The sequence below is a fragment of the Saccopteryx leptura genome, chromosome 6 (genome assembly GCF_036850995.1).
Source record: "Saccopteryx leptura isolate mSacLep1 chromosome 6, mSacLep1_pri_phased_curated, whole genome shotgun sequence".
Lineage (NCBI taxonomy): Eukaryota > Metazoa > Chordata > Mammalia > Chiroptera > Emballonuridae > Saccopteryx > Saccopteryx leptura.
In genome coordinates this window covers 171,970,931-171,996,025 of record NC_089508.1, presented here as the reverse complement: position 1 = coordinate 171,996,025, position 25,095 = coordinate 171,970,931, and the positions used below count along the sequence as shown (strand labels likewise).

General features: G+C 53.0%; 1 protein-coding gene across 4 annotated transcripts in view; it reads right to left on the bottom strand.

Moving 5' to 3' along the window:
* Positions 1 to 25,095, bottom strand: part of NDST1 (N-deacetylase and N-sulfotransferase 1) — an 83,076-nt gene that overhangs the window by 46,697 nt on the left and 11,284 nt on the right. Inside the window, exons 2-3 of one of the 4 annotated variants that reach the window (XM_066343099.1) lie at positions 13,548 to 13,907; positions 12,632 to 12,688 (exon numbers count right to left, since the gene is read on the bottom strand). The gene's annotated coding sequence lies outside the window, so the exon portion shown is untranslated. Of the gene's footprint in view, positions 1 to 12,631; positions 12,689 to 13,115; positions 13,287 to 13,547; positions 13,908 to 25,095 lie in introns of those variants that run through there. The other 3 variants (XM_066343098.1, XM_066343097.1, XM_066343102.1) reach the window with 3 other exon arrangements.

Below are 25,095 nucleotides of genomic sequence, written 5' to 3'. Positions count from 1 at the left end.
TTCGCCCAACCTTTTGGCCACTGAAGGAGAACTTCCAAGTCTGACAACTGGGCCCATGGGGTGGCTCCAGCCACAGCAGGAACACGGACCAGGCTGCTGCAGCCCTCCCTCCCTCCCAGCCCCCCAGAGCTGCCGGGGTCCAGCATCTACAAAGCTGCTCCATGCTCCCAGCAAGAAGAGGCGGAGGAGGGAGGCCGGTGCCACGCCTGCCCTCTTCCTGTTGTCAGCAGGAAGACCATCAGAAGGAACCTTTGTTCTCGGAATAAAGAGAGTGAAGCCCAGTGCCAGGCAGAAATGGGCACAGGCCCATAGGCGACAGTTTAGAAAAAAACGAAAAAATGGGATGAAGGATGTTTGAGGGGTAATTTGCACACCCAACCAGTTTCATGCCTCTGGAGTGGCTGTGATCATGGTGGCTTCCCTTTTCCAGGCCCTAGCCCCGAGGTGATCACACACAATCAGACAATTGTCCGGGCTGAGTGATGAGGCACTTACCCTGCAGAGGGACATGGGGACAGAAGAGTGTGGCTTTGCCTGGGAGCCCAGGCCCAACTTTCCACGCTCTCATATGCAACATTGGGAGCGTCCCTCCCTTAATGTACCTCAATTTACCCACCTGTAAATGGACTGTCCAGGTCTGCACCTGCAGCCTTAGACTACCTGCCACAGGACCACACAGCAGGGCGCCCCTCAACCTGCAGCCAGGTTGTGGGGTTGCCCTGGCCAGTCCTCCAACCTCCCTGGGCTTACGCCCTCCCTGTGGGGCTGACATCAGAGACACAGCCCCTGCCTCCTCCGGCCTGAGCCCCCAGCCCGCCTCCTCCACTGACATCAGAGCACTCCTCTCCAGAGCTGTTGTCCCAGTCCCCTTTTGTGGCTCACAAAGCACTTCCAGCCACAACCACTAGGAGGAGCCCAGCGAGTCGGTGCACAGAGGGCGAAAGCGAAGCCCAGAGAGGGAAAGGGGCATGTCGATGTCACACAGCACAACTGCCACCCAGGCATCCTTCCTTTCAGCCCTGGACTCTAGGACAGTGGTCCCCAACCCCCATTTGGTACCGGTCCGCAAAGAAAGAATAAATAACTTACATTATTTCCGTTTTATTTATATTTAAGTCTGAACAATGTTTTATTTTTAAAAAATGACCAGATTCCCTCTGTTACATCCATCTAAGACTCACTCTTGACGCTTGTCTCGGTCATGTGATACATTTATCCGTCCCACCCTAAAGGCCAGTCCGTGAAAATATTTTCTGACATTAAACTGGTCCGTGGCTCAAAAAAGGTTGGGGACCACTGCTCTAGGAGTTAAGACAAGATCTTCAAAGTATATCTACGGACCCTGGAGTCTGAATCTTCTGTACTCCAGACTAAAGAAGTCAAAGACTGGGTCAGAAATCTACATGTATTTTTTTTATAAGCTTCCCAGGTTCTTCTTGTATGCAGAGCAATTGTGACCTCTCAGCTTAGGCCTCAACTAGGAGGAGACATCTTAGCTGGCCTCAGGGGATGTTTAGAATTGCAATTAAAAAAACTAAATAAACCTTAGATGAAGAGACAGCTAGATAACGCAGCTGGTGGATAAAGCAGTGCTCCAGAAGGAGAGTGAAAGTGAGAAAGGCCCGAAGGAGGGGAAGCCCGGTCCAGCCAGCACCTGAAATGACCTCACCTTTCCCGTCCCCTGTCCCCTCAGGACACAGGTCTGAAACTGGTACCCTCTGAAGGCTGCTGACCCCAGCCTCCCATCTCCCCCCAAACTCCTCCAGGCCCCCCTGGGAGAGTGAACCATGGGGACAGCTACAGGTTCAACAGTCCCCTCCCTGGATATATCACAACATGGGGACACTGTCAGTGACTGTTTATCCGCAGCTTAAGGAGCTGTCTGGGTCAGTGACTAAGCAGCCACAGCTTACGTGGAGAGAGAGGATTTGAGGACCACGGGGCAGGTGGATCCAGAGCCTCTATGAAATGGAACCTCCATTGCTAGTGGGGAGCACCACGCCACGCCTTTGTTCTAAAAGAAGCACTTATTATGCTCCTGCTGTGTACATCACCCTGAGCCTGAGCCTGAGCCTGAGCACAGTGCTTCAAGGGACACAGGACCCTCCACCACCTTAACGAGCCCACAGAGCAGACAGAAGAGGTACCACACCAAAAGGCAGCAGAGACAGCAGCCCGCACCAGCAGGGTAGGGTTGCAAACTCAGCTTCCTGGAGGGCCAGAAAGCTCATGCAGGTTGTGAAGTGACGGTGGGGCCGAGGCGGTGTGTGCCTCATCTCCAGTAGTGGCCACCGAAGAATGGAGGCTTCAAGTTTTCTGATCATTCCGTTTTTAGAGTAAAGCCAGAAGTTGGGATTTTTTTGTAAAATCTCCTGTTGGCAACCAGCTCGATTTTTGGCACTGGCCAAGCAAAATCTACTGATGGGGCAGATGTGACCTGCCAGTTTGTGGCCTCTGTTTTCTTAAAAGGGACAGAGAACATGCTGTGGAGCTCAGTGGGCCAGCTTCCTTGCAGCTGAGATATCAGGGAAGGCTTCCTGCGGGAAGAGGCATTAGTGCTGAGTTGCAAGCCCAGGGAGGGCACTCCTGGGGAAGAAGTCATGGGAAGGCGTGGGTGTACCTGCTAGAACCACAGGAACCATGGGTCAAGGGCTCCTCATCCTACTGCCTGCCTTTGCCCCTATAAAGGAGTCCCTGTCTCCCTGTCTCCATTCCCAAAGCAGGCACAAAGGCATCAGCTCTCTCTGTCCCCAGGCGGCAGGAGGAGGGGCCACCTGTCCAGCAAACCTCCAGACTAAATCAATTGGTGGCAGAATAGCACAGGTTCGATTTCATCCCTGGAGCTTGAAGAACAGGTCAGCTAATGCAACAGCTCATCGGGGGAAGGGGAGGAAGAGACAATGGAAACAAAACCGAGCCCTGCCTGGCCAGCCCCCACTGGTTATATAACCCTGCCCAGGACAAAGGCACGTCCTCCCCTGTCCACCCCACTCTCCAACCTTACGCTGCAGCTCCTGGGAAGCCCAACCCAAAGTGCAGAGCTGGAGATGGAGACTAAGACCTGGGGACGCGGCAATTAACACACAGCAAATCAGCAAAGAGCTGGAACTAAAACTAATAGCTAACTTTTACCAAGGCACTGGCATAAGTTATTTATGTGCATTATCTTATTCAAGTCTATCACATCATAACTTTTCTTTATTATTCCCATTTTACAGATAGGGAAACTGAAGCACAGGCACAGTAACTCATCCAAGATGACGCAGTTTGCAAAGTGAAGGTGCCGGCTTAGAACCCATGGTGGCCTCCGTGGTCACGCTCGGAACCATGGCACTGCACCGCCACCAGGCTACTTTCTACTAACCACACGGCCTCTGCAGCAACCTTTTCTCATGCCCGTGGTGCAGGCATGCGGCCCCCTGCCCTCCTGTCAGCACTCTGGGGGCGGCCAAGTTCTCTAACAACCTGATGAAACCAACTGACTCCCTCTGCAGGAAAGGGAATGCACAGAAACGCCTCCGGAATGTTGCATGTGATTTCAGGGGCTCGCGGATCTCACCACATTGGTGAGAATGGATGGGTCAAGATTATCAGATACATAGGATCAATAGGTAGAAGGTGGCAGAGGGAAGGGACAAGGACTCCCCCAAGCCCTCTGGACTCCCTCATATCTGTAAACTTAGAGCCCAAATGCTGAGCTGCTTAAGTCCACAGGCGTGGGCACGAATCAGAGCTCAGGGCCTAGTCATCACTTCAGGACTGGAAGATTGCAGAATGATTCACGACACACAATAGCCCTTGCCTCTGCACCCACTGGGTGTGACTCACAGCTCCCAGCTGCTGGGCAGAAGGTGCACAGCGGGGCCCCAGCATCTGGATGGGGGTGGCACCATTCTGCAAACCATCCTAACCTCCTCCCCACCATGCAAACTACCATCTAGAGGTCCCACCTCACTGCAGACCAGACTTGGCCTTGCCCCGAACCCAGCAGCTCTGAATGTTTCCAAGGGGGTCCCATCCACAGTTTCTGCCCAGTCTCCAGGCCGAGGTTCTGAGAAAAGTAAGTTGACAGAAGCCTCTTGCAAGACACCGGGAGACCCAGGCTCTAGTCCCGCTGTGGCCTCACTGTTTGACATCAAGCAGGCCCCTCTCTCCTCGAGAGCCTCAGTTCCACCAACTGTGAAATGGGGACACGATCCTACCAAGTCCTTCCCGGCACCAAAGCCCTGTATCTAGAAACAGCAGCCCCTGACAAACTTCTCGGAGACCTGGGATCCTGCTTCGGGAAGTTACATAAACATCCTCCAGAGAAATAAAAGTCAAACTTATAGACTCTACTTTTCTTTTTTTTAAGGATATCAAGGAGCCCTTTTTATAGTCCAGCTTCCCCCTTCCTACTTCCATTGTTCCAAATATCCTCTCAGGACCATGAAAATACATTTGGTTTCCGTCTGGGGTTTGGGCTTCTTGGCACTGCTCCTCTTGGAAGCTGCCCCACCCCTCCTTGGCAGCTGTCTCCCAGCACACCCATCTCTGCCCCCAGCGCTGCTCTGGGCCACCCCGAGGGCTCCGCCCACCCAGCTTGCCAAAGATGGGTAGGTGGGGCAGGGAGAGTTCTCGGGAAACAAGCTGTTCCCTGGTCAGAATAGATAGCTCTGGGTTCTGGTCCCAATTGTGACACTGTGTGTGGGCCTGTGTGGGCGAACCCTTGCTCCCCTCTGGGCCTCGGTTTCCCACTGAAAAATGAAGGGGAACTTTCTGTTGGGAGAGCCCCTGGGCCCTGGGCAGTACCTTTGAGAAACTTAGGCAGAAAAGAACAGCGGGGTAGACAGTGGGCTCTGACCTGGGCCCCACACTCCTGCTAGAACCGGGGGAGAACCTCTTTTCTCTCTCTGATTTTACCTCTCGCCCTCACTATGGGACCTGGAACTCAGCACGAAGTCTCTCTGTGCCTCAAACGGCCCATCCATAGGACAGGAAGAGTGACAGTGTCTGCAGTGGAGGCCCCAACTTGGAGGCTGGGGCCCTAACCACCCCAGTGCAGTCCCATCCCTTCCCGCCCCCGCCAAGCCTGATTACTCATTTGATAGAACGTATGTTCTTGTAGCTTTAGAAAATCAATCTAAGTTGTGCCTGCTACACAAACATTCCAAGACAATCAATCTCCCCACTGCCCTTTTCCCAATGAGAGCATGTTTCTAAGCACCCCTATAGCCCCAGCCAGGTAGCTCAGTTGGTTAGAGCATCATCTCAATACGCCAAGGTTGCAGGTCTGACCCCTGGTCAGGGCAAACAAGACTCAACCAGTGAATGCATAAATAAGTGGAACAACTGACTTCTCTCTCTCTCTCTCTCTCAAATCAATAAATAAAAGTTAAAAAAAAAAAGCACCCCTATAGAATGCTATAGAATTCCTAGACCTAACACCTTATGGCTATATGGCCTCAGTATTTTCAGCTACAAATGGGACAATAACAGTGCCTACTTTATAGGATTATTCAGGGGATTACTCCCGAGACGATTACATGGAAGTGCCTAACAAGCATTGATAAGCTCCTAGTAAATGTGAGTGGCAATTACACAATCATCATCATTAAAATTATTGAGATGCTTAAAACCACTGGACTGGTGACAGCTAAGGCCCTTGGCCCTCTCAGACCACATCTGGCCGCTGTAATCACACACACATGCTCAACCCCCCCCCCCCACACACACACACCTGCCTCTGAAGCGGGACCCACACTCTCTGCCCTGGCCCCAGCACATGGCCAGCTTGCTCCTGGCACCCATCCTTGCCACCCACAAACCACCCACCTTCCAGTCCTTTAGTCCTACCTTCCTCACGTGGCCCCAGCACTGTGTCCTGGAGTCCTGGTGGGATTCTGGTGAACCCCGTCACCACGTCACAAGGTTGTTTGCTGGGGTTAGAAAGCTGTTACGAGATGGTAGCTCCGTGGAGACAGGGTAGAGAGAAACTGGGCTTTCCTCTGGGTCACCCACATTGCTAGGTGTCTGAATATGCTAACAGTCCAAGGAGAGACGCGTCATTTTATTATTGTTATTATTACCTAACCAGTGTTTCTCAAACTTTAGCATGCATGGGAATGACCTGCAGGGCTTCTCAAAACAGAAGGCTGGTCCCGCTCTCCCCACCTCTCACCCTGTACCGCCACTCATTTCAGGTCCAGGAACGGAGCCCTGCGGTGGGGCTGGATAATTTGCATTTCTAACAAATTTCCAGGTAATGTTGATGTTACTGGTCCAGAGATCAGCTTTGAGAACCACTAACTTAACCTGCAGGCGAATCGGGGAGTGCCTCCTGTGACAACAGCCGGAGCTGGACAGATGTGAGGAGAGAAAGGGAATCCCAGCAGAGGGTGCAGCGTGAACGAGGCCCCGCGATGACAACATTCATTTCTTCTCACCTGGCCTCTGCCTGGGCAGGCAGGGCAAACCAGAGGTGGCTGCAGCCGTGCAATGACTGCAGCAAACCTCCACCAGCCGCCACCCTGGGCCTGCCCAGACAGGCCGGTCCTTGGCTGGCCTGGGGGTGGTGAGAATCCACACCCGGCCTCGTGGAGCCAGGCCTCAGGTCTGAATGAGGCCAGAGTCCCCACCACATGTCAGCCACGTGAGCGCCTGGGCTCTGCTCCACACCTCCAGACAACAACCTCTCCATCTTGAAATAGTTCTGATTGTTTGTTTCCTCATTTCCGGTGCTTCATCTGGCCAGAGCAGCCCCTCAGAAACCAGCAGACCCTGACGGACATCCCCCGAGTCCGAACCTCTCCAGGCTGAGTTGGGTACCTCGCTAAGCCTTAGTGATCACACCCGCTAAAAGGGGATGACAGCCTGTCTCCTGCTGCTATTGGGAGGAAGGGGGCCAGGAGCTCCCTAGTCAGTAACAACATCGTCAACTATAACAATCACGGTAACTAACATGGACTGAGCTTGTAGTTAGCACTTTTCTGCATCATCTTCCTAAATGCTGTAAGATGGGGGCAATTATTGTCCCCTTTGTACAGATGAAGAAACTCAACAGCTTATCCCAGGCCCCCCAAATAGGAAGTGGCCCAGCAGGGATTTGAACCCAGACGGTCTGGCTCCAGAGCCTGGTTCCCAGCCTCTGCTGCCTGTGTCCCAGCCACCGGCTCCAAGCCCTGGCCCAGGTCACCTCTCCCTGCGCCATCTTCGCCCCCTTCCCAGGGCACAGGGCTGCTGGCCAGGAGGCCGCTGGAGGCTCAGCCTTCATGCACGCAGTCTGGGTCTCGGGTCCCTGGTCTTGAGGACAGCCCCAGCGTGTGCCAACCAGCCCATCTTATTTGGCACCCATCTTAGATACCCTTCAACATGGCCTCCAGTCTGGGCTTACGGAACTTGAGCACCTTAACCTTAAGGAAAGGAGAGAAGAGGACAAACAGGTGTGACAAAGAGAAGAAATCCTGCCAGGCTCCCTGGATAAGACCAGCAGCTCCCATACCCCATGCCAATTTCCCTATCTCTCTGGGCCTCAGTTTCATCACCTGAACAAGCGTTCTCAAGCCAAGGGACAGAAGGTTCAAGAACTCAAATGCCCAGAGTCTTCCCTCCATCTCTGAAAGAACAGATCGCTTCCTAGATGTAAAGAAACAATAATAATAACAACCACTGCTGTCTTTGAAGGGCTTCTACTTACTGGGCTCTTTCTATGATCTGCTTGACCTCCCTGGCAAAATAGGATTCTTACTCTCCTCCTGCAACTGAGGAAACTAAGGCCCAGAGAGATTTAGGTAACTTTCTCTGGATCCCAAGCCTTTCGGTTCCACTCTGCAAATGCTGCCACCTCCACTGGTGTTCAAATGGGCCACACGCGGCCCCTGCTTCCAGAGAGCAGAGTCTAGGGAAGATGAGACACCTTCTTAAGGAACCAAAATTCAGAGCTAGGGATGCGAAGGGCCCATGAGACGGCCATAGAGCAAGCTCTGCACACGTAGAGCAGGAAGTGGGTAATGCCAGCCCTGTGGAACTGGGGTGACTGCATAAAAAATAAATAATGAAAAGGAGGCCCTGGCCGGTTGGCTCAGCGGTAGAGCGTCGGCCTGGCGTGCGGGGGACCCGGGTTCGATTCCCGGTCAGGGCACATAGGAGAGGCGCCCATTTGCTTCTCCATTCCCCCCCCCTCCTTCCTCTCTGTCTCTCTCTTCCCCTCCCGCAGCCAAGGCTCCATTGGAGCAAAGATGGCCCGGGCGCTGGGGATGGCTCCTTGGCCTCTGCCCCAGGCGCTAGAGTGGCTCTGGTCGCGGCAGAGCGACCCCCCGGAGGGGCAGAGCATCGCCCCCTGGTGGGCAGAGCGTCACCCCTGGTGGGCGTGCCGGGTGGATCCCGGTCGGGCGCATGCGGGAGTCTGTCTGACTGTCTCTCCCCGTTTCCAGCTTCAGAAAAATACAAAAAAAAAGAAAAAAAGAAAAGGAATGACTGCACATACAGGTGACCCTGGAGTTGGGCACTGCTCTGGTACCCACTGGGTGGGGAGGGCTTGGGGTGGGCGAGGGGGAGTGACCGGGGTGCCGATCCTCGCCATCAGCAGAGGTGTGCAGGCAGGAAGGGAGGGAGCACACACAGGCAGGGAGAAGAGCAGGCTCTGCTGAGGGTTGAGAGAGAATGGGACATGGGCACTGAAGTCACACAGCCAGCCACTCCCCACCTTGCCTTCCAATACATAAGTGTTCATTTGCGACTCACATCTTAAAATTCGGTAACTCCAACCGGTATCAAAAAATAAAGCAGGTAGGAATAAAAAGGACCAGGAGATGCCTGACCAGGCAGTGGCACAGTGGATAGAGCGTCAGACCGGGATGCAGAGCACCCAGGTTTGAGACCCGGAGGTCGCCAGCTTGAGCGCGGGCTCATCTGGTTTGAGCAAAAGCTCACCAGTTTAGACCCACAGTCGCTGGCTCCAGCAAGGGGTTACTCGGTCTACTGAAGGCCCACGGTCAAGGCACATATGAAAAAGCGATCAATGAACAACTAAGGTGTTGCAACGCGCAATGAAAAACTAATGATTGATGCTTCTCATCTCTCTCCATTCCTGTCTGTCTGTCCCTGTCTATCCCTCTCTCTGACTCACTCTCTGTCTCTGTAAAAAAAAAAAAAAAAAAAAAAAAAAAAAGGACCAGGAGGCAACTTAACACAAACTCTCCACCCAGAAAAGAGCTTTGTCCCCAAAGTGACTCCTTTGGTGATAGACTGGCTCTAGCCTTGAGGCCACATGTTCCAAGACATCCTTGTCCACCCGCTTCACTAAGCTCCAAACCTCCCAAGACCAGGCGATCCTGCTTTAACCTCTACTTCAGGGAAGGAATGGGATAACCTTACCCCCAACCCCACCCACTCCACCCCGCCTACTCCTCACTTTCCTCCAACCCCTGCCGAGTCTGCTGGAACCCATTTCACAGATTGGGAAATGGAAGGAAAAATTTTCAGTCTTCTGTGAAACCAGCCTGTGGCAGGACAGGCTCTAGTGGCTGCTCCATACATCCTGAGAGGCCCCAGAACGTCAGCCAAGCTGAGTATATTCTACAGGGGAGAGACTTTCCCAGGCAGGGCATTTAGGAGGAACTTCCCGAGATGTACAAGGAAGGGCAGTTCAGAAAAGCTATGAGAAAAACAGGGTGGAAGCGGGCCAAGCACCACCCCCAATTCTGAGATTCTAGGGTAAAATAGGAACTGACAGAGGTCACCCAGGCTTGACCCTCTTGGTACATGCTTCCTGTACCCTCCTTCCTATACCCTCTCCAGCTCTCCAGTCTCTGTGCATACCTTCAGCAGTGGGGACCCCGCTCCTTCCAAGGAGCTGATTCCCGCTAGCCTCTTACAGTTAGCATCGTCTCGGAACTGGTTTCAACCCAGCCAGTCTCGCCACCATCTTTGGCCAAATGATCTAAGAGGAGCAGCACAACAGGGCAGGAACAGTTCAGGCCTGCATTCAAATACAGCTCTGGAAGTGACTCGATCCCTCTGAACCTCTATTTCCCCATCTGAAAATGGGGCAGGGGTGGGCGTTACCAGCAGCAGCAGCAGCTACTTTGCAGGGGTATTGTGAGATTTCAATGGAGCGTCTGTAAGAAGCCTGGCACGGGGCACAGCAACAGGCATCAGCTCAACGAGCTGCTTACAACCCTCTGTCCTCTCCACCAGCTCCAGGATAAAACCAAACTCCCCAGCAGACGGGGCAAGCTCCCAACTCCGATCTTATCTCGCCCTGCCTCCATTCTCAGTCTGCAGCCTCACCACTAACACCCGAGGAGCTACCCCTTCACTGCCTCCGAAGTCCATCGATCACTGATCACATTCGCCATCACTGATCCTTGTCTTCCCTCGCCCATCATGCCCGCAGCCTCTCCAGTCAGAAACCAGCAGCACCTTTAGCCCAACTCCTGTCTCCATCACCCCATCCACAGACATTTTCCATACATATTTAACAAATTACCCTACTGTTCCATTCCAAGTAAAGAATGTCCAAATCTTCCAAACAGTCCTGATATTTCAAGCCATATCCCAAAGCAAATTCCAACCCAGTAGAAGTCTGCCCAGTCTCTAGGGACTTTCAGGTCTGGCTTTGGTCCCAAAGTATGGAAGACGTGTCAAGCAGATCCATAGCCCAGGGCAGAGAGAGACCGGAGCCCATTTCTAAGTTTCTCAGATGCAGAGCTTCTCAGCTGGCCTCTCGGCCAACCCAGCTTATGATTTTAGACTTGCAATAGCATCCTCAACTTGTGATTGCAACTTGTGTATGCAAGGGGGTATGTTCCTTGCATACCCCCTTGTTGACAGGAGGCTGGCTTTCCATCTTTTCTTGCTTGCTGGCTTCCCCCTTCACCAGTTGATCGTCCAAGAGGCCACTCTTCTGCTCTGATCATGATGACAAGGAGAGTCTGACCACATGCCAGCAGTCATCCCATTGCTCAGGACTCCTTTCAGCCTTCTAGCCCCTCAAAGTCCAACTAGAAATGGAATTTTCACAAGCTGAAAGTGAACTGTCCGCCACGAGGGGCCCTATTTCCAGGGTCCAGGAAAAGCCTCCGGACCCTGCAAATTCAAGACTCAGTGCTGGAACAGCCTTCATAGTAGTCAGAACAGCAACGCGCAAACTTTCATTTCTCAAGAACTTCTTTCATTATCTATACCACTCTCCATTGCTTTAAGATGTCATTTATGGAGTAGCAGTTTGCTTTCCATTTTTAAAGGAATTATTCAGTGAAAAGCCTGATCAGCGGTCATAAGATGGTATCCCTAACACAGGGGACTAAAGCCAGTGGAAGTCTGGGCCACCCCACTGATTCACTCACAGGTACTTAATGAGGACCCACAGTGGCCCTGGCTCGGAAACCCATACACACATGCATTTCCCAGGAGGATTCTGCAGTCCTGACACTGGCTCAAAGTCACTCCTCATTACTGTCTTCAAGGACCTTTGGGGCTTGGGGTACCCACTATCCCATTACTGTTCTCGAGGACCTTTGGGGCTAGGGCACCCAGCGCAGCCCATAAGCTTAGCCCTAAGGACTCCGCTGATGAGTCACACAAGAGGACACTGAGATATCAATCTTGTGGCCTTAGTTCTCTCATCACTCTAAAGACTTTGATTCTGGGCCCTACCTCTGCCCCCTGCTGATCTGAAAGTGACCTGGTCTAATGGGGATGAAAGGCACTGCCATCCCCTGGGTACTGGGGAGAGGTCTGTTGACAAAGCCACCAGCTGTCCCCAGCCAAAGCCAGGGAGACGGGCTCCTCCCTGCACCACCCAAACTGGGAGAGCGTTCCTGCCAGGGATCCAGCCAGCAACAGAAACTGGACCATCACGGAGCTCTAGGCCTGGGTTCCAATTGACTTCCCCTTCTGCTCCAGCTGCCCACAACAAGACCTCACCCGCACCAGTACCAGCTAGAAGGAGCATCACTTGGGGGTAAGGATGGTGGGGATAGGATGCAGGTGTCCTCATAATTTCAACTGAAAATGAAACTGTGACCTCAGTCAGAGCAGGACCTTACAGAGGCCTGTTAGTTGAGACTCAGGCTGGGGGAGGGGAGTCAAATCCAAGCTCCACCACTTCGTGTGTCCTTTGTCATTCTGTGCCTCGGTTTCCCCTTCTGTAAAATGTGGTTAACAGTAATGTCAAAGAATTAAATGAGATCAGTTAGCCCAGCGCCTGGCCCATAACAAATATGCAATAAATACTTGTTGAATATAAACATGCCACTGTTTACCGAGGTTCCACAGCAGGTTTTCGTTGCATCCTTATTCTGACAGATACTATATATTGTGCCCATTTCACGGGGGCGGGGGGTGTCACTGAGGCTAGGAGAAGGTAAGGAACCAGACCAAGGTCACACAACTAGATAGTGACAGACACCCAGGTCAGCCTGAACCTCAGACCAGGGGCCAATACTGCACCAGGCCATTCAGAATGCTTTTTTTTTTGGGGGGGGGGGGGCGGTAATAGCACTGAGACTGACTGGGGTGGGGTTTTGCCCTGGCCCTGGCATGGTTCCTGGCTGACCCAGGTGCTCACATCTGGGAAAAAGACCGAGGCCAGTCTCCAGAGCCCCCGCCTGTCCCAGAGCCCGCGCGTCCCCGGGAGCCCCCTCCTCACCAGGTCCCAGGGTGTTAAAGGCGGCGTTCAAAGCCCAGGCTCCTTGCTCCAGAGAACCTGAGGGAAGAAGGGAACTAACTATAGAACAGGCCGCTCACAGCCGGGGGAAAACCGGTCCGGCTGCCTTACCCTTCCCGAAGCGGGGACCCGGCCTCTAACCCCCTCCCTTGCCAGACAAAAGTTTCCCCTGTTCGGGAGTAGGGAAGGGGGAGGGGGCATTCCTCGTGAGTGACATTATCCATGACCTACAGCTGCTGCGCTGCCCTCGTGCCACCCGGCCTGCCCTCGGCCCCCGCGTGTCCCCCACCCCTTTGTCCTCCCACCCCGATCGCCGGCCCGGCAGACTCGACCAGCCCGCCCGGCGCCCGCCCGCACTAAACTTGCGCCGGCGGCCGCTTGGGCCCCGCGCGGCCTGCACGCCCGGCTCGAGTCCCGCCGGCACGGCGACAGGGACCGACCGGTCCTGGCCCTCTCGGCCTCTTACCTGCCACAGCTGCGGCGCTACCCAGGGAAGGGGGCGATCCGGGAGAGCCGCCGGACGCCTGGGTCCCCCAGCGGTGCGTGCGCTGCTGGGCTCTGGCCCGGCCGGGGTTAACCCTTTCGCGGCCGCCTCCGCCGCTCCCACTCGCTCTCCGCGCCGCCACCGCTGCCGCGGTCCGCCCCGCCTCCGGCTCGATCTCCTCCCCCACCCCTCCCTCCCGGCGCCCAGCCCCCAGCCCCGGCCCCCCGCACAGCGCTGGGGCAGCCTGCAGCCGCCCCCTCCTCCCGCGGTGGCGAGGTGGGGGTCTCCCAGAACGCTGGGAGTTGGGGCGCGCTCCCTCGTCCCCCACGGGCCCGCGGGGCACAGACCGGCGGACCCGCGCGCCCAGGGACCCCCAGCCCGTGTCCCCTTGCCCCCTCCGGCCCCGGCGCCTACCTCCCCGAATCGCGGCCGTGGGAGCGGGACTCGATCCCGTGATGAAGCGTGGGTGCCGGCTGAAATCGGATCCGGAGGTCCCGGCGGTCGGCGGGCGTGCGGAGAGCGCCCCGGGGCGGGGGCCGGGGCGGGACCCCGCGCTGTTATCGGGGCTGGATTTCTCGGCTTCCACCCGGATTCTCCCTCGGCTCTCCCGGCCGATTCGGTGCAGCTCGGCGACCACGTGATTCGGGCTGCCTTTGACCCCGGTCTCGGAGCGGGTAGGGGGCGGGGGCCCGAGGGGGTGTCAGATGCGGGACTCACGAGGGCTGGGGGCGGCTGCCAGCCGTCCCGGAGGTGGTGACCCCGAGGAAACAAAGCCTGGGTGAAACCAACAAGTTATTCGAGGTCAAAAAGGGAAGAGCGCTTGGGGGTCGGAGAGGCTTCAGAGAGAACCAGGGAGACAAAGACCCGCGCCCGCCGCGCCTCCAAGGGCCCCTGGGAGAGCCCTGGCCAGGCCCAGGGGGCCTCCTGGCTCTGCCGCCACTGAGCTCATGACAACCTGCAGGGCCTAGTCTCAGGGCTCCCTGACACCCAGGTCTCTTCTGGAGTGGTCCTTCCTGCCCGCCTCCCCACCTTTGCCCTGACTCTGGAAAACCCCTTTATTTCCTTTATTATGATTATCTGGTTCATATACTGGTTTCATTGTTGACTAAAATGTCATCTCCCCCAACAAGTTGTTCTCAGATGAAGCCCCAGAGCCTGGCACACACAGGCAGATGAAGAGGTGGATGACCTTGTGCAAATCTCTTCTCCCACGGAGCCTCAGTTTCCCACCCCCCATGTTATTTCAACCATCTCAACATCCTTCCGGCAAGGGCAAGGTTACAGCGCCAGTCCTCATCAGACAGATGGGGGTGCCCAGGCCCGGGACGAGGAGATGATTTCTGGGAATCTTCTGTGTAGCTGAGAGCCTCAGCCTGCACTCAGATCCGACTGCTCCTAGCCAGGGCTTTGTGCCATACATAAACCAGCCTGTAAATGGGGGTGCGGCAGGGGCATTTGATTAGTGAGCCTTAAAGACTAATATGAAGACCACCAGGCCCCTCCCCCAGAAGTACTGATTCCATGTGAGTCAGGGGTGAGGCTGGACAAATTTGGAAAACAGTACATTGGTGATTTCCTGAGGACCTTCAGAGGCTTCAAGATGATCTAACTGTAGGAGTAAAGCCCAAACACATATGAGCAATGGGAGGTAGGGATGCTAAGTTTGACCGTGAACGCGGGACACTCATCCCAGTTCCCCCGAAGGCTGACCTCGTGGTGAGGGGAAGGGTGTTCAGCCAGCCCACTTGTGTCTCAGGGGAGTAAAGATGCTGGGGGATGAGGCTAGGCTTCCGACTCCCAGACAGATCCGTGTGACAGCTTTGGATGGAGTGCAATCCAACAGGACCAAGGCTAAGGGTGGCAGCCACAAGCCTAAACTGCAGGCCATGTTCAAAGATAGGTTTGTGACTGCCTAGTACATACTCCCACCACCCCACCAGGATGACCCGGGAAATCAGCATTTACTAGCAAATTGTCCTTTAGAATCTATGTTCCTGTAGCCTGGAGCCTCAGGCCCTTGAAGATGGCCTGGATTTTAGGCAGGATAAATAAGCCCCTAGACTGAGTCTTATTCATGCATATCTCTGCTTTGGAAGGCCTCCACCTACACGAGGCCCTGTGAGCATCTTCTCTCTGCCAGGCACCGTGCTCCTGGTAAGGAGATGCAGGGTGTGAAGAGACATGGGTTTGGAGATGCTCTGAATACCCCTCCCTGTATCCTAAGGCCATCGGAGCTGAAGACATATTGGGGACACCCAGGACAAGTGCTATGGCCCACAGTAAGAGGGAAACAGAATGAGGGAGCTTTTGAGGGAGGCAGCCTCTGACCAGGACATAGAGGAACGGCTGGGATTGGGATGGGGAGATGACATTCTCAGCACACGTGACAACCTGCACAAAGACCACATGCAAAGCACTCAGGAAGAGTTAAGTGTCTCATGAGCAGGAGGCAGGGGCAGGGACAGGGGCAGAAGTGTGGAGAAAGCAGGAGGGAAAGAATGAACAACAACAAAAAAACTGGAGAGGGGGTTAGGAGCAGATTACGAGTGACCTTGGGTGAGGGCTCCACAGATTGGACATTATCTGAGAATCTAAGGGAGTGAGAAGATTGGTAGCGGGTGCAGGAAGTGGTACGAGCCATGCTGTGGGAGGGTGGGGGACAGGGAGGTCGCCTGAGCTGAGTGAGAGGCTGGGTCTTGCCAGTGGAGCTGGAGAAGTACTCTGGTTTTGGAGAACATCTGTGAGCTGAGATAACTCCCCATCACTAACAGCTCTTCCTAGTCTTTTTTTTTTTTTTTTTTTTTTTTAGATTTTATTTATTCATTTTTAGAGAGAGAGAGAAAGATAGAGAGAGAAGGGGGAGGAGCAGGAAGCATCAACTCCCATATGTGCCTTGACCAGGCAAGCCTGGGGTTTCAAACCAGCAACCTCAGCATTCCAGATCGACGCTTTATCCCCTGCTCCACCACAGGTCAGGCCTTTTCTATTCTTTTTAAATCTTCAGAACTGCTTTTCAGCAAGCTGGACTCAAGGCTCTCCAGTTCACTATCACCCAGAAAGCCTATAAGGAGGGGAGGCCAAGGCCCCTGCAGGGAAATGGCCTCCATGGATCGATCTAGGTGAAGCTGAGGACTTGCATTTCTAACCACATCCTGGGAGGTTCTGCAGAAGACTGTCCTGTTCCTCCTTCCCCTGGGGACCCACCCATACCTCTCAGAGCTTTGAGGACCTTCTTTGTGCTGACAGCTCTCCCTGCCCAGACCCCCTCTTCTGCCCTAAATGGCTTCCCCACTTCCCACTTGGCACTCCCCTTGACTGCCTTGAGGGCACCTACAGTGTGTCAGTAAAGTCATGGTGCACTTTTGACCGGTCACAGGAAAGCAACAAAAGACGATAGAAATGTGAACTCTGCACCAAATAAAAGGAAAACTCACACAGTTTCATACCTATTCAGTGCAGTTCGATGTGGGCTCACGCACAGATTTTTTTAGGGCTCCTTAGGTAGCTATCCCGTGTAGCCTCTACAGACTCGTCACTGATTGATGGCCTACCAGAACGGGGTTTCTCCACCAAACTGCCGGTTTCCTTCAACGGCTTATCCCACCGAGTAATGTTATTCCTATGTGGTGGTGCTTTGTTATAAACGTGCCGATATTCACGTTGCACTTTGGTCATGGATTTGAATTTAGCGAGCCACAGAACACACTGAACTTTCCTCTGTACCGTCCACATCTTGACTGGCATGGCCGTGGGCTACTCCGCTGTGTACACGGTGTTACGTCATCATCTGCGCATGCGCACATGCTGCCACATCATCTTACAGAAACTGGGAGGGCCTTGTATTAATAATGGCTTGTCTTAGTGGCCTCTTTAATACCCTCCCTACCTCCCACTTTGCCCATTCTAATGCAATCTCCTTCTGCCCATTTCTTACTTAAAAACAGCTTCTGCCTGACCTGTGGTGGTGCAATGGATAAAGTGTCGACCTGGAAACACTGAGGTCACTGGTTCAAGGCCCTGGGCTTGCCTGGTCAAGGCACATATAGGAGTTGATGCTTCCTGCTCTTCCCCCCCTTCTCTCTCTCTCTCTCCTCTCTAAAATGAATAATAATAATAAAACAGCTTCCCATTGCTCTAAGGTAAATTTCCTACCTTGTCAAGTCTCATCTCTTGTCCTCAATGGTCCACACCCCCTTCACCTTTACCTAATTCCTGGTTCAGAGTGTGGACCCAAGCCAGAGGGCCTGGGTTTGAACGCTGGCTTTGCCACTTACAAGCTAATGATTAATTATGATCCTTTGGGAATCAAGTTAAATTTCATTTTCTCTTAGTGCTGTCCTTACGCCCCTAATCCAGACCATACTTCCTGGTCTAGACATCATATCTGCCTCTTCCTCATCCCTGTAGGCTGCCTGTCTCTCTGAAGAGTGTCAGCTCCGTGTGGGGAGGACAGTGTTGATCACAGTGCCACACAGTGTAGGCAGCCCGCGCCTATCCACTGACTAAACAGATGCAATGCAAGTCAATAATTGATTCATCATAAAACTGAGTACCCATCAGTGGTACTTCATTTATTTACTCATTTGATATATATTTCTTTTATTTATTCATTTTAGAGGGGAGAGAGAGAGAGAAAGAGGGGAGGAGCAGGAAGCATCAACTCCCATATGTGCCTTGACCAGGCAAGCCCAGGATTTTGAACCAGCAACCTCAGCATTCCAGGTCGACGCTTTATCCACTGCGCCACCACAGGTCAGGCCCTCATTTGATATTGATTAGCACCTCTCCTATAGTCTTCCTCACACCATCCTGGGGATGAAGGGTAGTAGAGGGACACAGAGATGAGCAAGACAGCTGTGGCCCCTGTCCTCGGAAATGTATAGGCTACTGCAGAGATAGCCATGTTAAAGAATAAGAAGATACAATACAATGTTATGTTTGTAATGGCCTGTAACAATTTTGCTTCCCAAGAGGTCTTTGGAACAAAAGAAGTAAAAAGTAATGAAAAATAAAAACAAGCACAGCTGCCTATTGGCCCTAGTTACCAGCAGGAGTGTCTGTAGAGCAAAAAGGGTAGGTCTTATCTTAAGGGCATTCAGGCCACCCACTCTGTCTCTGCCTAGAGACCTCCTATTCAGCCTTCAAGGCCCCACTGAAGCAGCACTTCTTCCCAGAAGCCTTCCTGGTCCTGCCAGGGCTCTATATGGCCAGCCACAGCTCTAGTGATTTTCCAGGACTTATTTGTCTTTGACAAATCCAAATTTCATTTCATTTGCTTCTTTAAAAAAGTAAAAGGTGATTCAATGAATGTGTAACTACATGTGATTTCATGTTGGGCTTTGGTGGAAGTAGAAAATAGCCTCTGTCGGACCATGTGACCTGATTTGTGGTTTGGAGAACATGGTCACCATAATTACAACATTGACCACATGGTGTAACTTCTCTCTCTCTCTCCTTCTCTCCCTCTCTCTCTGTCTCTCTCTGTCTCTCTCTGTCTCTCTCTCTCTCTCTCTCTCTCTCTCACACACACACACACACACACCAAATCCTTCAAGGACCAGGACTATATGCTTCCTGGCAGACCTTGATATCTGTCAAAGGAGAAAATCTATGGAATGAGAAGGTTATTCACGTTTCCGATAAACAGTGAATACAAAATGTTCTGGAATCAAGCCCAAGTCTGTCTGAAGTGGGGGACAGAAGCAATTAATAACAATTGATTACTTACTCTGCTGCACACCATGCACTTTCCATTTGTTACTCAGCAACCCAGAGAGCATGGAGCTCAGGGGTGTATTTCATAAAACGACTGCCCCAGGTCACCCAGATAGGAGCGGTATCCTTCAACTAAAAGATGAAGTCCTTGTCACTGTTTGTTTTACTCTACCTCCCAGGGCCCAGGTGTTACGAGTCCCCAAATTGTGCAAGACCACCTGAGCCTGTGTCCCCTCCCCTTGTTCCCACGGGGTTTCCTTCCCACCCTTCCCCCTTGTACATCCACCGTCATTAGTGCTGGGGTTGTTCGAAGAGCACTTGCAGCTGGTTTCCAAAGCAGTCGCATCTCTGGGGCCAGGTTTCCTGTTCTGGGCAGAAACTAAGGATGTGTGTGTCCCACCTTCCCAGACCATCCTTACTTCCAGGAGCTGCCCCCAGCCGGAGAGTCTGCTGGCACAATCCCTCTGTCACGCAGCACTTTTCCTGTTTTATAAAGTGTTCTCCCATTCTGTATGCCAATTTCTGAGGACCCCAGCAGTCCTTAGAGGTAGACACAGTGGAGAATTTCATCCCATTTTTAATATTCATTTTAGAGAGGGGGAGGGAGAGAGAGAGAAGGCAGGGAGGAGCAGAAAGTATCAACTCCCATATGTGCCTTGACCAAGCAAGCCCAGGGTTTCGAACCGGCAACCTTAGCGTTCCAGTTTGCCGCTTTATCCACTGCACCACCACAGGTCAGGCTCACCCTATTTTAAAGATGAGAAAATGGAGGTTCGGCCAAACTGTGTGTGTGGGGGGTCCCCTCAGCTTGCAAAAGAGCCCAACTGAGCTAAACATGTTCTCAGACCATCTGCCCACATTCCTCCAAGTCTCTGGAGGGTTCAACTTGACCAGGGGAACAGGGATGGGGGTCAAAGACCTTTAGAATCTTCACACGGAAGAGATAATGGCTTTTGCAAACAAATGTAAATCGCTTAATTTCCCTTTTTACGGTGTCCATTGTGATGCACCAATTACAACCTGGCAAAGAAAAACATTTGGAAACACGTGTGGTCTCTAAATGATGTGACAGCAATCAGCTCAAAGTCCTCTGAAGGCAGGGCTGGGCCGGGCTGGGCCAAGTTCAGCCCCAGCAATCAGGGCAGAGGGTGCCCAGGGCCAGAGTGGGGCAGACTTCTCCAAACCTCAGAGTGGAGGCCCAGAGGGGCTCTGCCCTGACCTCGCTCTCAACCCGGGCCATGTCGCACCCACTCCTCGGCTTCTTTCTTCCTCATTCTTCAGTTCTCTTCCACTTGATTACCTGGAGCAAAATACTTTTAACAGCACTCAACTCGAAAGAGTAATCCGAAAAATGGGGCGGGATTTCTCCACAAGATTCCCATCAATTTTTAAATTTTTAAAAAATGTTTTCCATTAATTTGAGAGAGAGAGAGGAAGGGAGGGGATAAGAGAGGAGAGAGAGAAGAGAGAAAAGCATCGACTCATTGTTCCACTTAGTTGTTCCATTTAGTTGTGCATTCATTGGCTACTTCTCATATGTGCCCTGACTGGGGATAGAACCCATGACCTGGTGCACTGGGACAATGCTCTACCCACTGAGATACCCAGCCAGGGCCTCCCATCAATTAGTTCAGTTCGTTCTCACCACCTCCATGGGATGGGGGCATAGGCATTACAAGTTCCACTGTTTAGTTAAACTGAGGCTCAGGGTCCTGGTGCCTCCACAGCAGAGGTCCAGACAGGGCCCCACCGAGGGAAGAAGGGAGGGGTGGTCGAGGCCACTTGGTCTGGGGGTTGCTATCAGTTCTCCGTGGCCACCACTTCATACACACACACCCAGCCTGCTTTATTCATTTGTATTTTTCTCCTGGGCCCCCTTTCGTTTTCGTTTAGGATTCCTGAAAGAATTCAATCCACCTCCTTATAGAACTAGAGAAATCAAGGCGCAGGGAGGAGCAGGGGGCAGGGGCGGGGCCTGCCCCCATCACCAGTGACACAGCTGTCCTAGGATGAGCTGGGGAGGTCCCGGCCTGTCACCCTTCCCCACTGCCAGGCCGTGTGTGTGTATCAGAAGCTGAGAAGGAGATGGCACCAGCAAGGCAAGGACTACCGGGGTCAAGTCTAGACACCATTCCGGGCCCTTGGCGATGTGCCAGCATGGGGGAAAGTGTTGGCTCCCCTGGGAAATTGGCTCCGAGATTGGCCTGGTGGCCAGACTCTTGTCTGGGGCTATCTGCTCCAACAGGCTTGGGAATTCTAATCATTCCAAGGACCTCTATTCACACCCACCAGTCTGGGCTGGGTCTGCCCTGAGATGGAGCTGGGGCTGGGGGAGGGAAAAGGGAGGGAAGTGGCAGGGATACCCCCCACCCCCACCCCCACACACACACACAACACAGTAGCATTCATTCATTCATAAACTGTGCACACCGCTCACCCCCACCCACCTCCCTCCATTTAGTGATTAAGAATTTTGGAGTCAGACTGTCCTGTGTTGAGATCTAAGGTCAGCCCTCACTTACTGTCACTTAACTTGGCTTCAATTGTTTGTTTGTAGAATGGGGATAATAGTACTTACGTCAAAGGGTTGTTGAGAAGATTAAATGAGATATTAGGAAGCCACTTAGCATCATGCCTGGCATTGCTGTAGTTGTTGCTGTCACTTTATCCAACATTCTGCTCTATAGCTCACTAGGGTTCTCTATTACACACGCACGCACGCACGCACACACACACACACACAGCCCAGAGGCTAACTCCCGAGTGATCCTCAGCCAGATGACCACCCTCACAGACCTGTCACCCTCTGACCCGCAAAGTCTGGGTCTATACCATGTGTGCCCACATCCCCTTTGCCCAGAATGCTCTCACCTCTACCTCCTCATAAGTCTAACCACCCATTTCCTTTAAGTCCCAGTTCCAGCTCCATCTCTTCCAGGAAGCCTTCCCTGACTGATCTCTGGTCTTCCTTCTGTGAATTGCTAGGCCTCTGAGTGAGTCACTTCTGTCAGTGAGGAAGCCTCTTCCTTCTCCTACTCCCTCCCCACTCTCTTAAAACTGAAAAGAGCGTTTCCCAGGCAGATTTGGACCACCTGATTCCTGTGTCACCCCAAGTCCTAGTAACGAGAGCCACCCATCATATCTCTTCCTAGAGCTGGAAACAGGGCAGGACCGAGAGGCCATGAGGTGCAGGCCAGTTACCCAGAAAGACAAACAGAATAAATTACAAATTGGGAGAAGCTGGAAGGACCATCAAGCCATTATTGGGGTCCCTGAAACAGTTCTGCTGAGGGATGGAGAAGAAGAGAAGGTCATCTGTAGCTGATGGTCCCTGCTGGGGGAGCTGTCCCTGAAGCCCACCTGTCAGAATAGGTGTCGGCCCTGGCAGGGTAGCTCAGTTGGTTAGAGCATCATCTTGACATGCTGAGATTGTGGGTTCCATCTCTGTTCAGGGCACATACAAGAATCAACTAATGATGGCATGAATAAGTGAAATAACAAATCGGTGTTCCTTTCTCTCTCTCTCTCAAAATAAAAAAACAAACAAATGAGAATAGGTGTCAAGGCACGCCCTGAAAGACCAGACTCCCCACCTTTCATGGGAAGGAGGATGCAGATTCATTCCCGGGTGCCCTGGGAGGTGCCCCGGGAGCCACCCGTGAGGTGGGAAGAAGTCACAGGAAGCAGAATTCACCTATCTTGGGGAAACGCTAACTGTTGGAAAGCCCAACAGGTCCGGGGCAGTGAGTTCCCCACCCCCACCAGGTGGCAGCCGGGTGAAGGGCAGCAGTAGGCAGAGGCTGGAAGTGCGGCCCAGCATGGGCTGGAGGAGCCTGCATTGGGTGGGGAACAGGACCAGGACTCTTCTCAGAGTCTTCCTGGCTCCGAGTGTGACTGTCTAAGAGACACAGTCAATGATGTCAAGATCTGGACATCTGGGTCTAAACCTCTGTCACTTTAAAGTTATGAAATACCACACATGAAATTTGATTTTTTTTTAGTCAGACACGTTTTAAGAAGTTAAAAGAAACAGGCAAAATTAATTTTAATAATATATTTAACCCAATATACCCCAAATATTATCATTTTGACATGTAATTAATATAAAGAAATGATTAGTGAGGCATTTTCAATTCTTTCTTTTGTACCAAGTCCTCAAAATCCCTGTGTTTTAGGAATATAAAATATAATAAAAGTTGTGTATTTTATACTCATGGTGCATCTCAATTCAGACCAGTCACATTTCAAGGGCTCAATAGCCACATGTGGCGAGTGTTACAGTGTCGGACCGCAGTTTAGAAACCTGAAATCTATGACTCACTTTTCTCAAATTCTAGGACGCTGTGCCCCTGAGATTCTAGAATGCTACGGCATACGAGCATTCTGTAACGCAGCAACCGTGATTCCAGCAGATTGAAATGCTTCCCAGTCTGCTTGTGGATAAGATTTTTTTCCCCTCACGTCTTTTGTCTTTTGTCTTCTGTGTGGAAAGAAATCCAGGCCCCTGGAGAGTCCCTGGGGGGTGAGGGAGCAAGGAGCCCTCCCCTCAGCTGCCCCCACCATCTGGCCCAGCCCGTGGAAGAGGGGATGGGCGTGCCTGTGTGCCCAGGGCGCTGGCCACTCCATGTGGAGCAGCCTGGCCAGCCGTCTCTCCAGCCTGTCATCTCCATCCAAGCGCATGAGCCTGGAAGTGAGACTCCTGCCGCTGAGTCCTCCCGGGGGCGGGGCATGCCCCTGCCTGCCTCACTTGGCTTCTGTCCACTCTGGGGGTCACTGCAGCAGATGGGGCTGGGGAGTGTGGTTAAAGTCCCACATGGAATCCCCTGAGGATGGAAATGGTCTCCATTGGCCGGAAGCTACAGCCTGGAGAGCAGAAGTCAGAGACCCAGTTGTCCTGCGCTAGGAGAGCCAGAAGGGCTCTCTGAGATCATGTGACATACGCCCTGAATGGTGCAGATGGGGAAACTGAGGCCCAAGAGCAGCAGGGGTTTCCTAAGCCAGGCACAAGGTGAATGTTAACCATGAGTCCTCCTCTTCCTACTCCTCAACTCCCTCTGCCATCTCCATTTTCAGGGAAGGTCAAGATGCAAACCCAGCATGGCAGAATGTCCGAGAGGCTGCGGGAAGGCCCCGAGTATTACATTTGGGTGTGTGACTTCTTGGCTTTGGGAATAGCCGACACCTATTCTGACAGGTGGGCTTCAGGGACAGCTCCCCAGCAGAGACCATCAGGGATTTTGAAGACTTGGAACAAAAGAAAGAATTGAAAACGCCTCATTAATCATTTCTTTATATTAATTACATGCTCATTCCAGGCCCAGAGACCTCCTGGTTCCAACCTCGTCCCAGGCTCCCCGTTGCCGCAAGCCCACAGGGCCTACAGAGGGCCCGGGAAATAGGAGCTCGGGCAGAAGCAGGAGTCTGGGTGAAGCAGAAGCCGGAGCTGGGTGGGAGGGGGTGTCTCAGTCAACCGAGACCAGCCCCTGTACGGCTCCGTCCCAGCCTGCACTCCATTTTAAGTCCTTTTGTAGCCCCAGCCCCAGCTTATCCTCCTGAGAGCCCAGGAGGAAACGTGGGTGAAGGACTAGCCGGAGCCCCTGCACTCCCAGCCCAAACGCCATACAGAGGGCTGGTGCTGGGGCTTTGTTCTTGTTCTGTTTTCTGCAGGTGAGGAAACTGAGAGCCAAAGTGGGGCTCTGACCTGCCTCAGGCTGCCGGGGCAGGGGGAGGCCCTGGGGTATCACTGGCTCAGCACCCGTGCAGATAGCCCCCCACCTCGCTCTGCTCCGAGGCCCCCAGACATTCTGCAGCGGAGGAGACAAACATCAGGAGTCACTTGCAGTCACAGTTTCCAAGCTGGGCTGTTTCCAGGCTGGGTTTCCCCTCTGGGGAAGCCCCAGGTCCGTCAGAATGGTCAGGAGAATCAGGGAGGAAATGACCGAGATCCTGCTAGAGAGGACAACAGAAAACAGCCTGGCTTCGGCTTCTAGAACCCTGCTCTGCCCAAGCGGAGGGGAGTATGGGGCGGCGGTGGGCAGAGGAAGGTAGATCTGGGATCCAGATTTAGAAAAGCACTAACTTAGGTATGAGGTGGGCCTGGGTTCAAGTCCCAGGGCTGCTGCTTGGCAGCTGTGTGATCTTGTGTCCGTGACTTCACCTGGGCTCCGTCTTCTGTTAACTGGCTAATTCCCACCTCCAGGTGGGGGGAGTCTGAGTGCACACAAGCTAAGCTCATACTTAGTGCTGA